Source organism: Cydia amplana, chromosome 16, assembly GCF_948474715.1.
Source record: "Cydia amplana chromosome 16, ilCydAmpl1.1, whole genome shotgun sequence".
Classification (NCBI taxonomy): Eukaryota; Metazoa; Arthropoda; class Insecta; order Lepidoptera; family Tortricidae; genus Cydia; species Cydia amplana.
Genome location: NC_086084.1, coordinates 9,899,540 through 9,920,443, shown reverse-complemented (window position 1 = coordinate 9,920,443; position 20,904 = coordinate 9,899,540). Strand labels below are relative to the sequence as shown.

The 20,904-nt window shown below is 35.3% G+C and overlaps 1 protein-coding gene across 8 annotated transcripts in view; it reads right to left on the bottom strand.

Moving 5' to 3' along the window:
• The window catches only part of LOC134654947 (sodium channel protein 60E-like), a 238,672-nt gene extending 217,768 nt beyond the window's left edge, over nucleotides 1-20,904 (bottom strand). For 5 of the 8 annotated variants that reach the window (XM_063510368.1, XM_063510374.1, XM_063510370.1 and 2 more), the window contains exon 1: nucleotides 20,644-20,904. The gene's annotated coding sequence lies outside the window, so the exon portion shown is untranslated. The remainder of the gene's footprint in view (nucleotides 1-20,643) is intronic. The other 3 variants (XM_063510375.1, XM_063510376.1, XM_063510377.1) reach the window with 2 other exon arrangements.

The following is a 20,904-nucleotide window of genomic DNA, read 5'->3' as shown; positions in this document are numbered from 1 at the left end:
ATGACATGCTCCCTCTACACTGATGTTGCCTTCGAGCCATCTGACATGTCCCTTTGTGTTGGGCTCTATCTTGTAAAGGCTATGTGGTAGCCTGATATTTTAGTTTCCATTTATCTTCAACAGCCTTTAATTTTGTGTATTGCTGACAAGGGTAGTAGGTACCTACTGTGTGTACTTCTCACATTCCATCAAATTGTCAAAAGGATTTAAATATAGTAGATATACACCATAATACAGCAAAATTACGTGGCAAGGAACTTAAAAAAGAAACTCAAATAAATTTAGTTATGTAGGTACTTGTAGTAGTTTTGCCTAATACACTAGTATGTACATATTATGTACAACTAGCCTTCCACTCTCGTATATCCTTGCTACGCCGTAGGCGTCTACAAACTGCTACGAGTTGAGTTGCACTTGAATTATCCGTAAGTGATAAGTTAGGGCTTCCGCAGAGCTTGCCGCAGCAGTTAGAAAGCTTGTACAGTCATACTCAAAATTATACATAAAACCACGTATATACACATAATATCTGGGTGACCGAGCTTCGCTCGGAAAACATATAATAACTCGGAAATGCGCGTTTTCCCAGAGATAAGACCTAGCTAGATCGATCGCCCCCGAAAACCCCTATATACCAAATTTCATCGAAATCGTTAGAGCCGTTTCCGAGATCCCCGAAATATATATATAAATAAATAAATAAATAAACAAGAATTGCTTATTTAAAGGTATTAGATAGATAATGTACGCATACATTTTCGTTTTTTTACGTTTATTCAACTAATCACACAAAACTCGAAGTCGTCAAGTAACTAACGAAACTACTCATAAATTAGGCCCAGACAACGGGCAGGGCCCAAAACAATTCTATACATAAAAGTGGAAAGTAAGAAGGTGAAAGTTTCTGCTATCAGCGATTGGTCCTGCGGGACAAGTACTTTTTACCTGTATACAAAAGACCTGTATACATTGACAAATCATCTAAGTTACGTCTTTTCTCTTCTGAAACAAAATAAGTGTAGGGAGGGATTATTTATCGAGATCCCACCAACTTTTAATAGTGCCATCGTCCACACTGCTGACCGGCAATTCTTAAACCTTATTGCAACGGTATAAGGTCCACCGTCGGTCAATGGAAAGTGTAGTGGTTAGTACCTGCGTCCAGATTAAATTAGGTGCTCACAGTATCTTAGAAATAAAAGCCCGTATCCCGTAACTTATGCCTTCAATTTCTTGTTATTTATTTATTTAAAAAGTATTCCTGTCATCATTATGTACACAACATATTTTGTGCTAATTCTTTATTAGATTGGATTGAAAACTTGTTTTATATATGATGAAAACAAAGAGTTAATTCAATCCAATATATATAAAACATGCTTCCAATAGTGGGTAGGTACCTATAACATTTTATGATCTTTAAAGAAGCTAAAAATTCCAAATTAAATGCTTATACAACAACAACAACAGCTAACTTGTAACCCTCCTCTCAGTATTTAATAAACATGAGCTAAACTTCATTTAACCGTTAACTTCCCATTAAACATAACGAAATCTTCCAAACCCTCTCCCAATAATATACCTGCCACAGAACACGCGTAACGAAAGTACACTGTTCGCCATATTATCTTCTTGTTATAAATATATATTCTAAGCCACAGCGTATGCATTGCAAGAGGGTTCACCAAGCTAATAAGGCTTTGCGCGCTAAGCCGTTTGCTCATTTAGTCAATCTGTTAGCAGATTTCCCGATCGGCAAGTTAATGGAGTAAACATCGGTATCGATTTAATTAATGGGATATAAATTTTATGATTTCGAAATATTATTACTTTTCGTTCTTGTAATATAAATTTTGGATAAAATAAATTTAGGGAAATACTTTTCAAGATTCAATTATTTTTCCAGCTACGTAGAGTGAAATAAAACATTTTATTTTAGTACGAATACCTCCCCAAGTTCTGACTTCTGAGGAAAGTAACACGATATCGAACAATAAAGATTAGAGCACCGTTAGAAGGTATCCAGTTATTGGAAAAATAACTTTATTTTTCTTACAGACGCTGGAAAAACAAGGTAAAAACGAGGCTCCTATATCTACTACTAACATCTGATCTACTACTATGATCTTGAGGGGTTTAAACTATAAGTTTAATACATATATGTAAGCCAAATTACTCATTAAAACCTCCTTTGACTGAGTTTGCTTAAATACTCGTATTCATTCATTTAAAAATATATTTTGTTGCGTTTTAGCATAGTATTTGACTATTAGTATGGATAAGTGAACGTGAAAGATAATATAAATGTGTGAGATTAGTCTATTCTTACAACCTTTTTACTTTGGAAGCCAGTATAAATTATAGTTTCCTGTTCTCTATTACGAGCACCATTCTGCTTAATCACGCCTGGATATGATTTATTATCTGTCAGGCCAAAAAAACAATTAGAGGGTTCACGATAAATGATAAAGTAACTACTAAAAATTACCCTTTTTTAGTATTTAATATTCAGTTCTTTATTTGCTAATATAGACATGAGCCATGAGCCATGCAATGACAATTATATACTACAGACTTGTCATTTTCGCGCTCGATATACGGATAGGAACTACAAATAAGATGACTTCCCTAGTAACTTGACGGCGCGTCATTTTATCAAAAACTTCTTTAATTCTTTGACATCTGCTAGACACCAACTTCGAAACAGAGGCCTCCACCAATCTCCACTATGACCGGTCAAGTGTACAACCCCATCCAGCAGATTCAGTATTTCATGCGTCTGCGTATTCTGGTACATGAGTACGGAATATAGTAAACAACTGTTGAATACTTAGAGTGATTCAAAATATCTCCATATTACCTACTTGTAAATCGGTTAAATAAGTTAATTTACAAGTTTCTGCTAATACCATCTTAACAAGAATAAAAAGAACTTGCTAAAGAACTTCTTAATTAAAAACTACTAATTATCCACCATGTCGTCGTGATTTACCTGCACCCTTGCTATATAAACAAATAACATCAACACAATTTTCAAAACACCTATTATAGAAATTAAGGTAAGATGCTAAATAAGAATTTTAGTAGGGACATAAAAAATATATTTTTCTACTCGTCGACTGCAATGCTTGAATTAAGACTTCGTATACCAAAGTGAAATCGCATACTTTTTTCACTATGGGACCCCAACTCAACTATAATATTCATTTCGATACAGTTTAGGCAACTATAATATTCATTTCGATACAGTTTAGTCAACTATAATGAAATTGACCAATCGAAAGCTCGGAGCAAGTACCAGGGCCTCATGAGTTACGAGAAGGTGTCGTTCACCAACCGGCCGGGCGCGAGGGCCGGGTCGCGTACGTGTGAGATACGTAGTATAAAAACAAAGATCACTTACATTTTCACGAAATAGTCCACTTTTGCTAAGCTAATACGTATATTGAAATAATAAGTTTAGAACTGCTGTTTACTTACACACTTACACAACTACCCTCTATGTATATTTCTTGACCATAACTGTCAGAACATTAGTAACGTCAATAAAGTATCTTATAATAATAAGCCATGATATTAAATTCGTATTAATTTGCGATTAATTATTCTATAATAAATTAAATTAAAATGTATTTGCTACATTTTAATTTAATTTATTATTAATATTCGTTCTCGAAGTACCTTATTTCTGTAATCATATTAAACTCAGTATATGCAATGACTATTTTTTATTAGTCAGATACTATATCACATATCACATTAATCAAATGAGAGCTCGCAGGCTCGGCAGCAGGTCCCTATATTGCTACTTTTTCACTTACATCAAGCGAAAGCTCGCAGGCTCGGCAGCAATTATCCTACTTACAATCACCATGCTACGGGCACTTATCACATCAAGTCAGCCTCGGTAGCATGTATCGCCCTGAGTTGGCTACTGGTCCACTTATAACATCAAGTGGGGCACACAGGCTCTGCAGCAGGTCCCTATATTGCTACTTTTTCACTTACATCAAGCGAGAGCTCGTTGGCTCGGCAGCAATAATCCTAGTTACAATCACCATGCTATCATAAATGCCAAATCATACACAGACATACCGATCACATATCGAATCTACAGCAGATATTAATATCTTGTATAAAATACCAAAAAAAAAATACCTTTCCAAATATCGTTCGGCCAATCTGACGAATCATTGCACATTTAAACATATTAATAACAGTTGCAGCATATCTTTCTACTTGAAGATAGCTTCATGGTACACCAGGACTCTGCTCCACTGTCGCTTGTAGTGGGGTCAAAGGTGGGCAAAGCGATGTCTTTGTGTCTTTCGCGAGCACCGGAGATGGTTTTCGTAACCGCTATCAGAAGACTTTCCACAGCTTCCAAATTCGTCGGCTTTGGCGGCTTGCTGAATGCTGTTCCATTTCAATTCAGCACCAAGCTTCTCAATCGATCTGCACCATGCTTCTGCTCCGTTGTCATTCTTTTCGGGGTCGCACAGCGGTAGTGCGACGTCATCGTGCCGTTGATTTGATGTCACTGCGTCGCGAATAGCTTTTACAAGCGATTCCAAAACCGGAGTTGGCTCCATGGCTTGTAAACATAGAAAAAAAAGAAACAAAAATTTAGGGGCGTGGTCTTAGATATTTATCTTTTTAACGATCCCACTTCTGATGTCAGATATACTTTAATATAATCATTAATAAAATATAAAATAAGGATGCAATGTAGTATTTAATTAAGACCAGTTATTTATTGCTCAAAGTAATGTATTTATTATAGGGACAACTACAAGGTTTAGAATATAAAAATGCTAAACATTATTTAAGTAATATATTGATATAAGCAGATTATAAGTAAAAGTATATTGTAGACTTACTGAACATTTAATCGGCTTTAATAACCACATAATTCACAAAAATCTTAATATTGTATTGTTAAATTAGTCAAGTAAGTACGCTGCGTAATAAATATCTTATTGTGAGTACTGGCCACTTTAACGTACACACTTGACATAATTTAAAGCAGTAGTAAAAATCTAGCATTAAGGTACAGTTGGAATATACGTTACATAACACATTAAAAATCATGCCTATTAGTCATCAGAGGTTTATGTTCAAATTAAAGATTGTAACGAACATACCATCAGACTATTACAAAGAAAACACATAAAATGGACACTTAACTTGGTTCCTTGTCGTTAGCTCTCCAACTCAAAAGTGAGCCACAACTGTCAGACACTCGCTTATATTTGATTAGACTTCACCCCTTCCACCACTTCTTGGTGGGAATAACAAGTAAGATGTTTCCTGCACATCCGGTTATCATAATAATTCAATTTAACAAATGTATTTGCTACATTTTAATTTAATTTATTATAGAATAATTAATCGCAAATTAATACGAATTTAATATCATGGCTTATTATTATAAGATACTTTATTTACGTTACTAATGTTCTGACAGTTATGGTCAAGAAATATACATAGAGGGTAGTTGTGTAAGTGTGTAAGTAAACAGCAGTTCTAAACTTATTATTTCAATATACGTATTAGCTTAGCAAAAGTGGACTATTTCGTGAAAATGTAAGTGATCTTTGTTTTTATACTACGTATCTCACATACGCGTATGAAGGTATCGCGGCTGCTCACGCATCTTAGCTGTATAATTTTGGTTTTTTTACCTACATATATGATTCTTCTACTAGTTTTAAGTAGGTATTTTTTTTGTTGACTCGTAGAAAAAGTATTGTGTACAATAGTGATATATCAAGCTTTTCAATCTCGTACCTTCCTTAGGCAACTCAGCAAGCATCGTTGCCTAAACACGGTACTCGACTGAAAAGCTCTCCATTATATCACGATTGTATAGAATACTATTTAATAATTATATGCTAATATTAATTGATTAATAGTAGTTTATGCAACAGTGATATAATAAGGGTTCTTAAAATTCAAGGGTCGAAGTTACAAAACGAGACGTAGTCGAGTTTTGTAAAAAAAGACCCGAGAATTTTAAGAACCAATTATGAGCTGTTGCATACATTACTTTTTCTATGACAGCTGCAGCAAAAAAAAAAAAAAAAAAAAAAAAAAAAAAAAAAAAAAAAAAAAAAAGGTATTATTAAAAAAAAGTTATTATAAAAAAAAAGAGTTATTATTAAAAAAAAGAGTTATTATTTAAAAAAAAAAAAGAGTTATTATTGTAAATGAAAACATATCTCTTTCAATCAAGATGATCGGAACTTGTATCTTTAAAAAAAATAAAGCAGTTGTATTATACTCATAAGATGACTGCTAGCAGTCATCTTATGAGCCTATAGACAAAGCATTCAAATGACATTGCTTTAGATATCACTGTCAGTCATTTAATTGACACATTTAAGTGCTGGAGTAGAAAAAGGTACTTTAGTTTTCATTCACAATGCCATCATGCCAAATATTTAGATTATGAGGGCCGCTAAAATTCATGACCAACGTCATATTTCCGCTTGTTATATATCATATCAACTCATTTTTATAAAACATCACCTTAGAGAGAAGGCGGGTTTTTCTAGAATAACCACGTCAGATAAGTCCTTTAAGGCAGGGATATCTCACAAATGGCCGCTGCTTATAATACAATACGTCTTATACGTCACGACCTCTGCCCTTTAGTTCCGAGATAACGAAGAAAAACGTCTAAACAACCTGCTAGATAACAAACGTTTCGCACTAAGGAGAACCCATTTTGTTATATTGGTTGAATAACGTAATTACGCTGACTGTTTAATAAATAAGGTACTGTACCATGTATGAGGGAATTTCTTACACGTATATTGAATGTCATATTTATGTGATTAATCGAAGATCAGGCGGCTCTGAATGAGGCGTTTTTCCATAAGTATTTACCTAACAAGGACTTTTAAATGAAAAAAATACAACTAAATTATGTCAGGTGCTAAAAAGAACAATTTAATCGTCATATGTAAATTTATAAGCGTTTATGGGAAACAACGTGCAATTTCATGGGCTTAACGGGCCACAAAGCGCTTTGTGAAATGCTATTAACAGTATACGCTGATCCAAAGCCCGTTGGAGACTTTACATATTATAATCTGTAGACAGACTAAATTCACCAGCAGCTTCGGCTCACATTGCAACCTACACCACTCGTCCACCACAACAGAAGTCTATTCTCTTATACATCTATTGTATTTAATTACACAAACGGGTCTACCGCGATATAATTTCATTGTGGTCATGGTGTGGTGGTGGTGTTGCACCAGCTGTGGTCTCGGATATGTGTACAAAACGTGAGAGTTTAAAGTGTACTATTAAGTTCACCTACTCGTTAACACAACCTACGCTCCAAAACAGATTAAATAACGACGAAGAATATACCGTTGAACATCTGTAGTTGCGGCGCTTTCCGAGAGACGTGTAACAATAGACTACCTACGCTAAAGGCGTAAATAATAAATGAGGCAGCGTGGAAAACATTTCAATTTATGTTGCTTTGCTATACAGGAAAAAACGGCTGGAATAAACCTTCACGCACACAAACACTACACTATAGAATTACTTTCTCTTTTGTTTTGTAAGTGTGACATTGTCTCTGTTGTTTTTAATTAAATGTGGAATGTAATTTTAAGCGTAAATGAAATTAGAAATATTTATGTCAAATATATTAGCGCTACTACGTACGAGTATCATACTCGTGGATAGTGGGGTGCTCCGATTCGGATTTTGATTAGTTAGACTTTTAAGTCTAAGTGCGTTTAGTGTAGTGTCGTACAAATAATACTCAATGAATAATAATTCTACAGTTAGTATTTTATTTTATTTAATAATCTTTCAATAAATATTCTGAATTTTAATAAAGTTACATAGTATGTTTCTTTAAAATGAATAATCGAAGAAACAAAATTAGCTGTAACAAAAATGTGGGAATCGATTATTCTATGAATAATTTTCTTTAAAACAAAATTCGGCAAAAGATTTTACGGTAAAATAAGGGTACACCTTTTTGAAGACCTATCCATAGATACACGTATAGGTTTGATGTAAAAAATTTTTTTGAGTTTCAGTTCTAAGTATGGGGAATCCCCAAAAAAAAAATTTATTTTTCCTATTTTTGTGTGAAAATCTTAATGCGGTTCACAGAATAAATCTACTTACCAAGTTTCAACAGTATAGTTCTTATAGTTTTGGAAAAAAGTGGCTGTGACATACGGACGGACAGACGGACAGGCGGACAGACAGACAGACATACAGACAGACAGACATGACGAATCTATAAGGGTTCCGTTTTTTGCCATTTGGCTACGGAACCCTAATAAAGTATATTTTGACTATTGACTATTGCGTCAGTCTGTTTGTGTGTATGTTCACGATAAACTCAAAAACTACAGAACGGATTTTCATACGGTTATCACCTATCAATAGAGTGATTCTTGAGGAAGGTTTAGTTGTATAATTTGTTAAGGTTTTGTAACCCTTGCAAAATCGTGGCGGATCGCTAGTTTTATTTATAAAAGAACAAAAAGTCAATATTCCGTTTTATTTAAAAAGTTAATTAAAAAAAGTGGATTATTTGAGGCGCTCCGAAGTAACTGAGGTACGCTGCAGGAAAGTATTTCACTTATTTCTTTAAACAAGACATTGTTTTTAGGTAAATAAATATTGTGATTTTAGTTCTTTCAAGTCTCCGGGCTCTCACACCCTTCCTCGACCTAATATGGACTTGTTAAACTCAGGTAATAAATCCCCGATTCGCAAGTAACAGCGTTAAGTTTCGATCGCTCCCGGATTCATTAATATCTGAGGGCCTACCGCGAACCACGTTCGACGTGTTACCTCCCTGTCACACTTACGTACGAATTTACAAGTGCGACAGAGAGGCAACACGTCGAACGTGGTTCGCGGTAGGTCCTCTGTTACAACGTCGGTTGCCGGGGTTGTCCCCGGGGAGGATCGATTCGTCCTGTTGTTGGTTTTTTATTACGTCAGATTGGGTGCCGTAACGTTCTTCTTTGACCGGGAGGGTAAATTTGCCCATTGAAAATAACTCGTAATTTGATTACTAGTTACTACCTAATGGTGTACTGTTCAATGTTGCCTTTTATATTTACTCATAAAGAAACTACTAATAAATAAATATTCCTACGAAGAATATATACCTTCATAAAAACTCTGAATTAATTGTCCTAGTTCATCTATTTTATTTAAATACATACATGTATTTTATTCCAATTTACTGTAACAATACGCTAAACCCTACGTCTATTTCATATTTCAAAATTTTAAATAATATTTACTAAAAACAAAATGAGAAAAAGGAAACCGGGAATCCAATAAGGAACTTCATTTCTGCGTGAACAAATTGTGCTATTGGTAAATATTTAACTAACTCCAACAAGGTCCTTTGCACCCGACGCGAAAATCAAAACATTTTCGGGTAAATAATAAATACTGCGTCAAAGAACTGCGGAAAAGGGTTAATAATAAGCTGTTTATCCTCTAGCGGCCCAGAGACCTATAAAAAGGACTCCTGTTCCATTCTAATTTGAATCTTTGTTTTGACAAGTGTAAGATATAGTCAGTAAAACTCCAACAAATACAGAACAAACTTATATTTATTATCAGTTACAATAATTAAACATTTAAATCAATCAGTTGTACGTTCGCTCTCCACAATCTTCCACCGATCTTCCATTGTTTTTCTATTCCTCCACTTTTATCCATTTTAGTTTTTTAATTTTCAAGTTTCCCGCCAATGGGCAACGACCCGCCAATTTTCGAACGTATACAGCCATTGCTGATATTAAATGTGTTCTCATTCTCAATTGTCAAGTCGTTTGGACATTATTAATTTGAGTGTTTTGTATTTTAAATAAATTGCATATACATGGTACTATAAAATGAACATAAACGTGATAACAATTTTGGAACCTTACACAAGACACAGTTGCATTTTTATTGGCAAGTTTTGACGTCTGGGTGGCTAGAGGTTAAAAGGAGTAGGTAATATAACCCGCCTGTGGCCTATTTTATAAAGCTACAAGTTACAATTTACAAGCGGAAGTCTCTTTCTAACCCTATGTGTTAGAACGAGACTTCCACTTGCAAATTGTAACTTGTAGCTTTATAAAATAGGCCACTGATGCTACCTCCGGAACGTGTGCATGAATTATTTACTGAATTACTGCGCTTTGCTGATGTGGGTTAAGTTCTTATTGTTGTGTCTTGTGTTTTGTGTTACGTGGCAATTTCGCGTGCCCGCTATTAATATTATTGCATAAATATTTAAATGAGAAGAAGAAGGAGGAAAACGAAGAGCGAAAAAAATCGGGTCAAAAATCGTTCCGCAAAAACGGGTCTTTTCTGTAGACAGGGCAATAGTTAGCAATTTAGTTATATTTTACTAAAGCTTTCACCATACAGGTTTGAAAGTCCTTTTATTTTATGATGTCCACATGAAAGACGCATAACATTAACTAATAATTAAAAAAATTGCCAAATATTTGCCAAATATTGATAGTTAAATTAAAATAGCATTTCACAGAAAATATACTGGTCGGATTTGGTTTGCGTTTATTATAAAGGTGCTAACTTATTAGTTGCAGATATATATATTTCATCTAGGTAGGTACCTACCTCTTTTATATGTTTGTATTAAAAAATATATAATATTTCTTATCGTCCCTCAAGAAAAATACGCCCTTCAAAAAATTCTGATTTGGTCAGTGGATTGCTGTTTTGCTATACGGCTAGTTTTTTTGCTGTGCGAGCGTTTTTAGGTTAAGTGCCGCTGATTATTTAAATATCAGCCTTACAAAAACCTCTTAAGGCCGTGCATCGAAAAATAACAGGATCTTAGAAACGTGGCAGTGGCTAGCCCCGGAAACAAACAGTAGTGATTTTCGGATATATGTTTCTTGACTATATGATAAGTGATTTCGTAGTAGTCGAAACACGAATGCTTAAAATTTTCTCGATAGAAAATAAATCCAAACTTACGTGTTCATTTTTCGGTTTTAGCTTCGTGCAACTAGAAAACACATCCATATCCAGCACAATCCACCTTACAGCAAAGGTTTTCATCTCGTCTTAACTTTCAAAGAACTAAATATTAACTTATTATCCTTTACCGATGGATTTATTATCGATTTTTGATTTTATGAATTCAACAGCAAACGCCCATTTTACGCAGTTCGGTTTCTCTTTCTGTCATGCGTCAAAGTCATAAATGCATCCTTTATGCCAGTAATGTTAGATGGCCGTCGTGCCTCAAAGAGGTAAGACCTATGTCACTTCGCGCAGCGCTCCGAATTACGTAAAATTTTAATATCCAATAAACGTTGAGTCGTAACTCCATTGAGTAGTAACGGAATCGGAGGTAAACCTATGATGGTGCCTTCTTACAGGCCTATACGTTACGCATGTGTGCGTGTTTGCTTAGCTACGTCATGCTACGTCGAAATCTATACTCTTTGTCAGTTACAACGGGTTAGGAAATTTCGACAGATATGGAAATGTATCGGTAGCTGTTTGGTATTTAGCCATCAGAATCTAACCGTAACTTTTTGCTTTATTTTTGTTTGAAAATAAAATATCTATAAGAATATATTTTTTGCTTTTTTCTATTGTAATGATAAAAATAAATCTAGTATTTTTCATGCTCAAATAATTTAAAATAATTGAATAAATATTAAAAACTAATAGATATTATTCGTTTTAATTATTATATTATTAAGTTTGAATAAAATATTTTATTTCAATAATACGAAAAGTTATTATATTTAAGTACCACTAAAAAAGGTCCCTACTTACAAAAACTCACTTGCACGGGCCGGGGTTCGAACCCGTGACCTCCGGTTTGAAAGTCGCACGCCACTACAATTTCACATAAGTAATTTACAATGACATGATACCGTGGAAAAAGTGAATATTACAATGTACTGTGTTACTATCATTTTATAGTTTATTTTGGCTTGACAAGGAGGAATGAGAAAAACGTGCAGAGCGAGAGGATTAAATCTCTCTGTCCCTTTCTTAAAGTAGCCAATCCTAATTATGACATCTGTTTTGATATTAATTCTTTGAACATAATTTGTCGATGTTCTTTTTTATATCATCGAGAAAGATTTTTATTAAAAAAATTTGTTGAATTTATATGTTTTATTTATGTTTTTTTGGCATAAATTTCATTACTTTTGACAAATTTTGATTGTGATGACAAACGATTTGATGTGATGTGTGAAACGAACCATGTGATCAACGATTTATCTAATAAAACTTCATTTAGTCGAAAAAAATAGTTGTCTACTACCGGGTGGAAAAAAATTATGGGCCCTGGAGGGAAAGTGCCTTAAATCTTAAGTTTGCTCATTTTACTTAAATGAAACATTATTGTTTTTTAAAGAAACAACTGCATTCAAAGATTTTTGAAGTGAAAACTTCTTTAGCGGCGCTAGGCACTTTTTGAGGTGGGGAAAAAATGATAAACTCGAGACAGCGTAAGGCGATCATGTGACCGTAAGGTTTAGATGGCATTTAAATCAATAAAGAAAAACTCAATGACATTACATGAAAAAGGTTATAATCTTGTACGGGCTGAAATACGAGGATCTCACAGTATTATAACTTTATATCACTCAAATATAATTCAATAAAGCTACATCTTGATGAAATCGCTAATAAAAGTGAATTCTAGTACTGGTGAATAAAACTCAAAATATCATGACCAAATATATTTAGATGCGAGGTCTGCAAGGTAACTTTACAATTTCTATTCGAATTTTAAACAATTAACGCTATAAATTTGAATTTCGAATTTTAAACAAGCTCACTGACCAGCAATTTCGGAACCAAAAGTTTTCAATAGAAAGGAGGATGGGTCAATTATACATAGTACTGCAGACATTTTGGACTAGTCATTGAGTTTTCACTTCTGTCGGCACTCCCGGAATGCAACACGTTGTTTTTTTTTTAATTCGCTTAGTCGCGCCCGGGAATCGAACCTACTTTTTTTTTACACTGTATAAAAGAACACAAATGCTTTTCTTCTGGTAACTTAAATGTTCTATCTATCTGGGTGATATGTCAATGCAATCAAATAATCTGAAAAAATAATAATAACCCAATTTATGAATTCCGTTCCTTCAGAAAAATGCGAAATGTACGTACAATTTTTAGGGATATCGTACTTTTCCCAGAGACAAATTTAGTTGGCTAAGACACATTTTCACTGATTTGGGGTCTGTACTAAAAATCTAACATAATATGATAAGGACTTAATCGTTTTAAGCTCAAGAGTGAGTTTTCCTAAAGCTTTTTCTAAAAATTATGTCTTTATTAACGTTAGGAGTGCACTGCAGCATGTCAAATGTATGCCAAAATGTCAAGGGAGAGAACAATAAATTAAGTTTAAATTCCACTTCCACTCATCAGCAAAGTGATATAAGTATATCAGCAGTTTAAAGTTATTTTATATTACAAAATTAGCGCATCAAAAAAATCAAAGTGCATAGAAAAAAAGTCTCCTGGGTCATAATAAAATTGATGTCTCTTGGGTCACCAGAAAAGTCACCAGGGAGAACGATGACCCAAATCAGATTTAAAAGAAAATGTAAATTTTGTGTACTACCTACGAACATTTTTCAAAAAACTATGTTTTTATAACATATTAGACCCAGGATAGATCTAATACCTCTTTTCGTACCTCGGATAAAATGGTCGGCGACTAAAAAGTAACTGAAACGTTACGTTATTAGGTTCACGATGCTGCGTTGTACCCTTGCCTTCGTTGCGATATGTTTGGTAAGTCAGGAGACTTAAAAAATGAGCCATGATTTTGGGACATATTAACAAATATTTTTTGAATATATATTAATTTTAGCGGACTTTAATAATTTACCAGTTAAATTAGATGTAAATACCTTTTTAGTTAATCGTTAATATGATATATTAGTAGCAGTAAAACACTTTATTGTACAAAAAGACACATAAAACATGAAAAAACACACATCCTTCGTATATGGTAGAATATATTTTTCACACTTATAAGTAAAAACCAAAACCGATACGCGATTGGGAGACGCTCTTTTTGTATGGGATAAAAAAAAATTCTCCTGGGTCACCAAGAAAAATCGACATATTAAAATAATTCAGTTCGTTTTTAAGTTCTAGTCACATTGACTTTTTGGTTATTTGAGATAAACATGATTTGAAAAACATGATTTTCTATTTTGTTGCGATCGACCCGGGTAATAAAAATACGGCGAATTTGAACTTTTGTTTGTTGTCGTTGTAAAATGTATTAAAAAATAATGTAGGCACCCCTGACAATTGAAATTCAAAATTATCCAGAAAAAGCGGCCAAGTGCGAGTCGGACTCGCCCATGAAGGGTTCCGTATTTAGGGGATTTATGACGTATTAAAAAAAACTACTTACTAGATCTTGTTCAAACCAATTTTCGGTGGAAGTTTGCATGGTAATGTACATCATATATTTTTTTTAGTTTTATCATTCTCTTATTTTAGAAGTTACAGGGGGGGGGGGACACACACATTTTACCAATTTGGAAGTGTCTCTCGCGCAAACTATTCAGTTTAGAAAAAAATGATGTTAGAAATCTCAATATCATTTTTGAAGACCTATCTATAGATACCCCACACGTATGGGTTTGATGAAAAAAAATTTTTTGAGTTTCAGTTGTTCTAAGTATGGGGAACCCCCAAAAAAAATTTTTTTTTCTATTTTTGTGTGAAAATATAATGCGGTTCACAGAATACATCTACTTACCAAGTTTCAACAGTATAGTTCTTATAGTTTCGGAATAAAGTGGCTGTAATATACGGACGGACAGACGGACAGACTAGACGTGTGCGCCGATTAAAAAATGATCGGCGGCGGCGTTTGCCAAAAAATCGGCGGCGGCGGCGTGTTTTCGGCGTGAAATCGGCGTGACCTTGACTTTCAGGTTTCTTAAGAAAAATCATTAATTAGTTGTTTTTCTTGAAAATTTTATCAATCCAGATTGCTGGTGAATGAACTACGTATTGTTTTGAATAGACTGTGATTAAAATAGGGTTTGTAAATGAATATAGCATAGCTATAATAACTTAAATTTCTCTAGCAACTGGCTTGCATTAAGGGGTTACCTGGTCCCAATGACCTTCGATTCGATCGGTAACTCTCAATTTTCTCATGATTTCATTGGCTTATCGTATTAAAAATGACGTACATTAACAAAACAGAACTCCAAATATCCTTGAAGTTTGCTAGACATAGTGGACTGCTACGGCTTTTATTTATTGGTTTTCTTGTCGTACAAGCAGGAAGCACCAGGCTCACTGAGACGTATCTTCTTTTCGGCACCATACTGGAATATTGAAAAGACGAGAGCTCGTACCAAGCGCACTTTAGTTGCACGTCGAATACCTCTGTTCTTCCAGATCTTGTCTAGGTTAGCCTTAGCCATAGCATCTCTTAGCCATGCCAGCTTTGCGGCGTATCTCGGCGGTGCAACCACAGGCACTGGTTATCAACCCAAGATATAGACTAGCTCGCTTTTTCGTAATCGCCTTACTTTGGCTTTGGAATGGTTGATCTTAAGACCTCTCTAGAACTTTCATCTTCAATTTTCTTCAGAAGAGTCACCATTTCGATGTATTTCTTGTTGTTAACCTTTTAACCGCCAGCAATTTTTGATCAAGCGTGCTCGTGTCGCCACCGACAGTAATTTTACCACGCAGAGTAAGGTTGGCAAAGTTACGGGAGTTATAAATGTGCTGTAAAAACCAAATCAGATCTTTGTCTTATTTATCAGACTGTGGCGAAATGAGCTGGATATGTAATGTCTTATATATCAGACTCTTTAGTTAAAGGGTTAAAGGTTTAATCCCGTCAGGAAGGCGACAATAGTAGCACAGTTTATTACAAGAAATAGCATCGAGTGATATGATAATGTTGCTTTACCCATTTACTACTTGCACATTTCCGCTGGGCAAGCATTTGCGCTGTTCGCCAGATTGACAGTGAATCGACAGTGTTGTTACTCTGTCTCTCTCTTCTTGACATTTTTAGCACATGACTTTTTTTTTGGAAAGTCTAGGTCTCGAGAATTTTCGCACACCAACGTTCTCAGATTTTTGCTTGACTCCACTACATGAGCCCTGTTTTCGTTGCCTAAAGTCTATTTTTTTATTCGGTAGACTAAAATGACGTTTCATAGTATGAACATCATGTGACATTTCATACTATGAAATGTCATTTTAGTCTACCGAATATAAAATAGACTTTAGTTAATTGTAAGTCTTTTTATGATGGAGCATTCTGCCTTCGTATGTGAGGCAATGTGAATTCCCAATTAACAGGAACAAATCCTACTTCATAATTATCGCTCCATCTTATTGAATACTTAGGATTACTCAGTTACTTTACTTGGTGTGTCAAATAGTTTATGCAACTTGGTTATTGACAACTATATTATACAAAAAATCCATATTCTAATCCAAATACCAACTCTGAAATGCTAATTAACAACATTCAAGGTCACGCCGATTTCACGCCGACCATTTATCGGCGGCGGCGGCGTGGCAAAAAATGCCGGCGGCGGCGGCGCGCCGGCGCGGCGCACACGTCTAGGACAGACAGACAGACAGACATGACGAATCTATAAGGGTTCCGTTTTTTGCCGTTTGGCTACGGAACCCTAAAAATGAGTGTGTCAAAAAGGCACCCTGTATTCCTTACATACCTAAATAATCTCTTATTCAATAAAACATATAATTACTAAACACTGTGATTTATTTCAAATAAATTCAAATCGATCGGATAAAAGATATTAATACCTACCTATACAATGAATACGAGTACAGTCAGCTGCAATAATGTGTTACACACCGAAGGCCGTTTTGCGGTAGATCGTGTTAGATCTTATTTGTAGAGCCATAAGAGCGTGTCACATATTTTTGCGGCCGTCGAAGAGTAACATATTATTGCAGGTGACTGTACCTATGAAAAATTCGAGGGTTCAAAAGCATTTCAACCAAAGCATTTATAATAATAACGACTATGGACGCCTGCAACCCCAGGGGTATTGTAACCCCATAACAATAAGGTTGAAATTTGCATTTAGTGACCGAAAAGTCAGGTGAGCGTAATCAAGTAAGTAAATCTGTTTTCATCATATTTTATGAAAAATAATCTCTTTTCTGTTCTTGTGCTATTTTCTTATTATCAATAGGTACTCTTAACTTATATGCTATCTACGCTGCTGCTTCTATGCTGTTAACATCTTCCAAAACAACAATAAATATGCAGGTTTATGAATTAATTATTTTATTGTTTGCTATTATGAACAAGTAACAACGCCATCTGTTTCAATTTTTTCCGAATTTAAGTTTCTGGCCGACCGCAGCGACCGCGTATAATGGTAGTTAACTTCTGTAACGTTAGATGGTGCTAAAAGGTAACACAAACTTCACGTGCGGCGCGAAGCGTTTCCATGTGTGCGTGTTAGCGGGGAGGGAAGAACTAGCGGGCTTGGTTTACGAAGCGCCAGACGCGGCTGCAGTAGGCCCTTAAAACACGCACTTTCGTCAGTTCCCATATGCAAAACCGACAAACGTCGCGCCAATCGCGCTGCGAGTATATTGCGCAACTTTTCTCATTATTGCAATCCCCGGAGGTTTACGCATGGCGACTCGTAAACTTAAGCTATGTCACAGCGTTTTGCTTAAAACGACAAAAATATTGTACTAATTACACTCCTAAAATATTCTGGAAAAAATTACAAGTTATGTGACAACACATGTAAAAACTGACTGGGGACTGACTGACTATCAACATATCTCATCTTTCCAGGCTTTTGCCACGGCCCATGGAAGCCTTGGGTTCGCTTGACAAATGTAATTGAATACCAAAAAAATAATAATTACAAAGTAAAATTAAAAACTAAGCATAGAAATAAATTATAGATAGAAAATTTGCCCCATATCGCCGTTTATTGGCAAAAAATATTATATAATAATATTCGTCTTACCTATTTTAAGAAAGTAACTATTGAATAGACATTCTTAACCTTTACTTGTAGCGTAATAAATTTTTAAAATTATTTTGATGAATAAACTGAACGTGATTATTTTAAATAATTAGATATTTAATATTACAGTGTTATATCTGGTTTTGTTTTTTTTTTTTAATGTGCAGCTTTAATTATTTTATGTGTAACTTACATTCAATACTAAACGCCCCGTCTTCAAAAGACACATTACAAAATGGCGCTATTTCATAATTTGCTCAACAAACCGGAGCCCCGCAAAGTCGGAAGTCACGTTTCGTATAGAAAATGTAACAATGCTGCTATTCGACGTATTTTTGCTCAGAGAGCCTGAGGAAAACAAGGAAATTGTGGGAAATGCGACAAAAAGATGTACCAAAATAACAGTTTGTACTAAATGTGGATTCTTGTGAGACAATCATTGCTCTATAGTCTATAGTCCCACCTCCTTCCTGTAGTTTATAGTTTATATTATAGTTCTCGACAAATTTAAAAGCATTGCTGTTTTACCAAAAATATAAAGTTTTTCAATGTATGAAACCGTAAACAGATAGTTATTACTCACTGAACTAGAATTTACAATTTGATATTTGAATTCTTAAACTTGCAATACAGTTGTATGAACTTCTAGCTGATGTTTGTATGAATATAAATTAAGTGTCCCTTTGCGTGCGATTGTGATTGGTCTACTGCGTCTATTTTTTAAGACGACCAGATTATGTACAGTTATGTAGACCTAAAGAATAAGCGTTCATAGTACAACCTAATAAAAAGATATTTAAAAATAATCCACCACTCAATGTATATCTTTGTTTTTATTCAAAAAATATTTGCTTTGTGTTAGTTAAAGCTAAATTAAAAATTCCTTTTTCATTCGTTTCATAGCACTGAAACGTGCGCCTCGTTTCAATTTTCGGTTGTATTAAAAATACACGCTCTATGATCCAAATTTCTACTAGTTCCGAATTTGTTCGCAAACACGGCGACTTTGTAAAAACACAAGTTCACTCCATTACCACATTCTGGTACTGTTGCACCCAACGTTGTTTAATCATGTGTTCTTCATTCATTATTCTAGTTATTTACGCGGAAGCCAACTTAAGAAACCTTTCTAATTAACCAGTAAAACATTTTACGGCAGACGTCATGGCTTTAGTACAAAGTAAAACGAGAAATATACACCTCAAATATTTATAAAAAGTTAATATCTCCAGAAGGCCTTAATCGTGTTCTGTGATCTCGTTTCTTCGGAGAGGCCATGCGATATTCCCGACTCGCACATAATTGGTACGCCAATCTTTAGTTTATTAAAATAATAATGTTGTGATAAGGATAATCTCTCGGATAATTTGGTAACACGAAACTTCCAATCAATTAAGATATACAGTCAAGTGTACAAATACGATTGCACACATCATACTCAACTCAAAAATATATGGGTAGCTGCTACCTACTAATACATTGGGATCACGCGGCTACTGTCTTGTAGGATTGTAATCTTATCTTTTTTCTGTGCCTTGTAAAATATTTTACTATATATGTATATTATGGAGGTATTTTTACATATTTAGCAGAGTCCATCTAAGCTAACTTTGCACCGACTTGAAGATAACAAAGTGAAAGGGAAGAGTCATTATAAATCTTATACTTTCATAGAAATATGTCAACAATCATGACACGCCACACTTTGTCATTGCAATACCATGTCTCGAGTCATCTAGTCATGTTACCTCACGTTGCAAATTTTGTGTTCAGTAGGTAGTCATAAATGCAGCGTCAATACTCATAAACTGGATATACTTTCGTAACATGGCTCAAAAAGATCGAACCTGTATTCTATATTGAAAATATCATAGCATACACGTGCTTGATATTTGGTTGTTAACTGTCCCATTTGAGTAACTCGGAATCGATATGATTTGGTGACATTTGTGAGCTCAGAACAACGTAAGATGTTACAAAGGCCTATTGTGCGCGCCAGTGCTCATCGCACGTCTCTAACCAACGTGAGATAATTGTTGCTATTCTCCTTCCCACCAACTCCAAATAAATATTATTATTTCCCGCCTCAAAAGAATAATTTATTTTCTCCACCTGTTTACTAATTCCTTTCTCCGAGCCGTTTTAAATTTCGTGGAACCGTTTCTTTTTAATATTCAAGAAAAAATATATTAATCAGAAACACGTGTCCTGAATTCTGATTCTGCATTCCTTTTGAGGAAATATTAAAGTAACTGCAAATGAGTCCTCATTCATAGTCGCGTCTTAGTGTTAATCTTTGACCTTTTACCATTGGGTATGTTTAGTGTCGGCAATCGGAGCCGGGAGATGTATCGGTGTTGCGTCAAGTGTTGAGAGGTGGTTGAAATCGATTTAGTGTTGAAATAGGTCAGGACATGTAGCACTAGCCCTTCGCGGCTCCACAAGTACCCGCCGCTGCGGCATCGGCGGTTCCGCAGCGCTCGTCAACATTTTGACCGAAATCTATTACTGTACCAGTAAATAATATAGCGGCATTTACGCCGACAAATATCGATCTCGTGACGCAAAGTTCATCGATCTCACATTAAACTACAAAGTAAGAAAACCTCACCTCTGATTTTCGTGGTTCCCTACGTTCATGTTAGTCCAGTTAAGTGATTAGACGGGCGCGGGCTCGCACGCGGCGGCGGCAGGCGCGCGCATGGTCAGTGGTCACACACAGCACAGCACGGCACGCGGTCGGAGGCGAGCGCGGCGCGGTCTCGCGGCGGTACGGGCGGGCGTTCGGCGCGCGGCGCGGCACGGACTGGCCCGGGGGCCTCCGCCCGCGCCGCCGCCCGCGCCCTAAATTCGCGTTACAGCCGCCGCACAA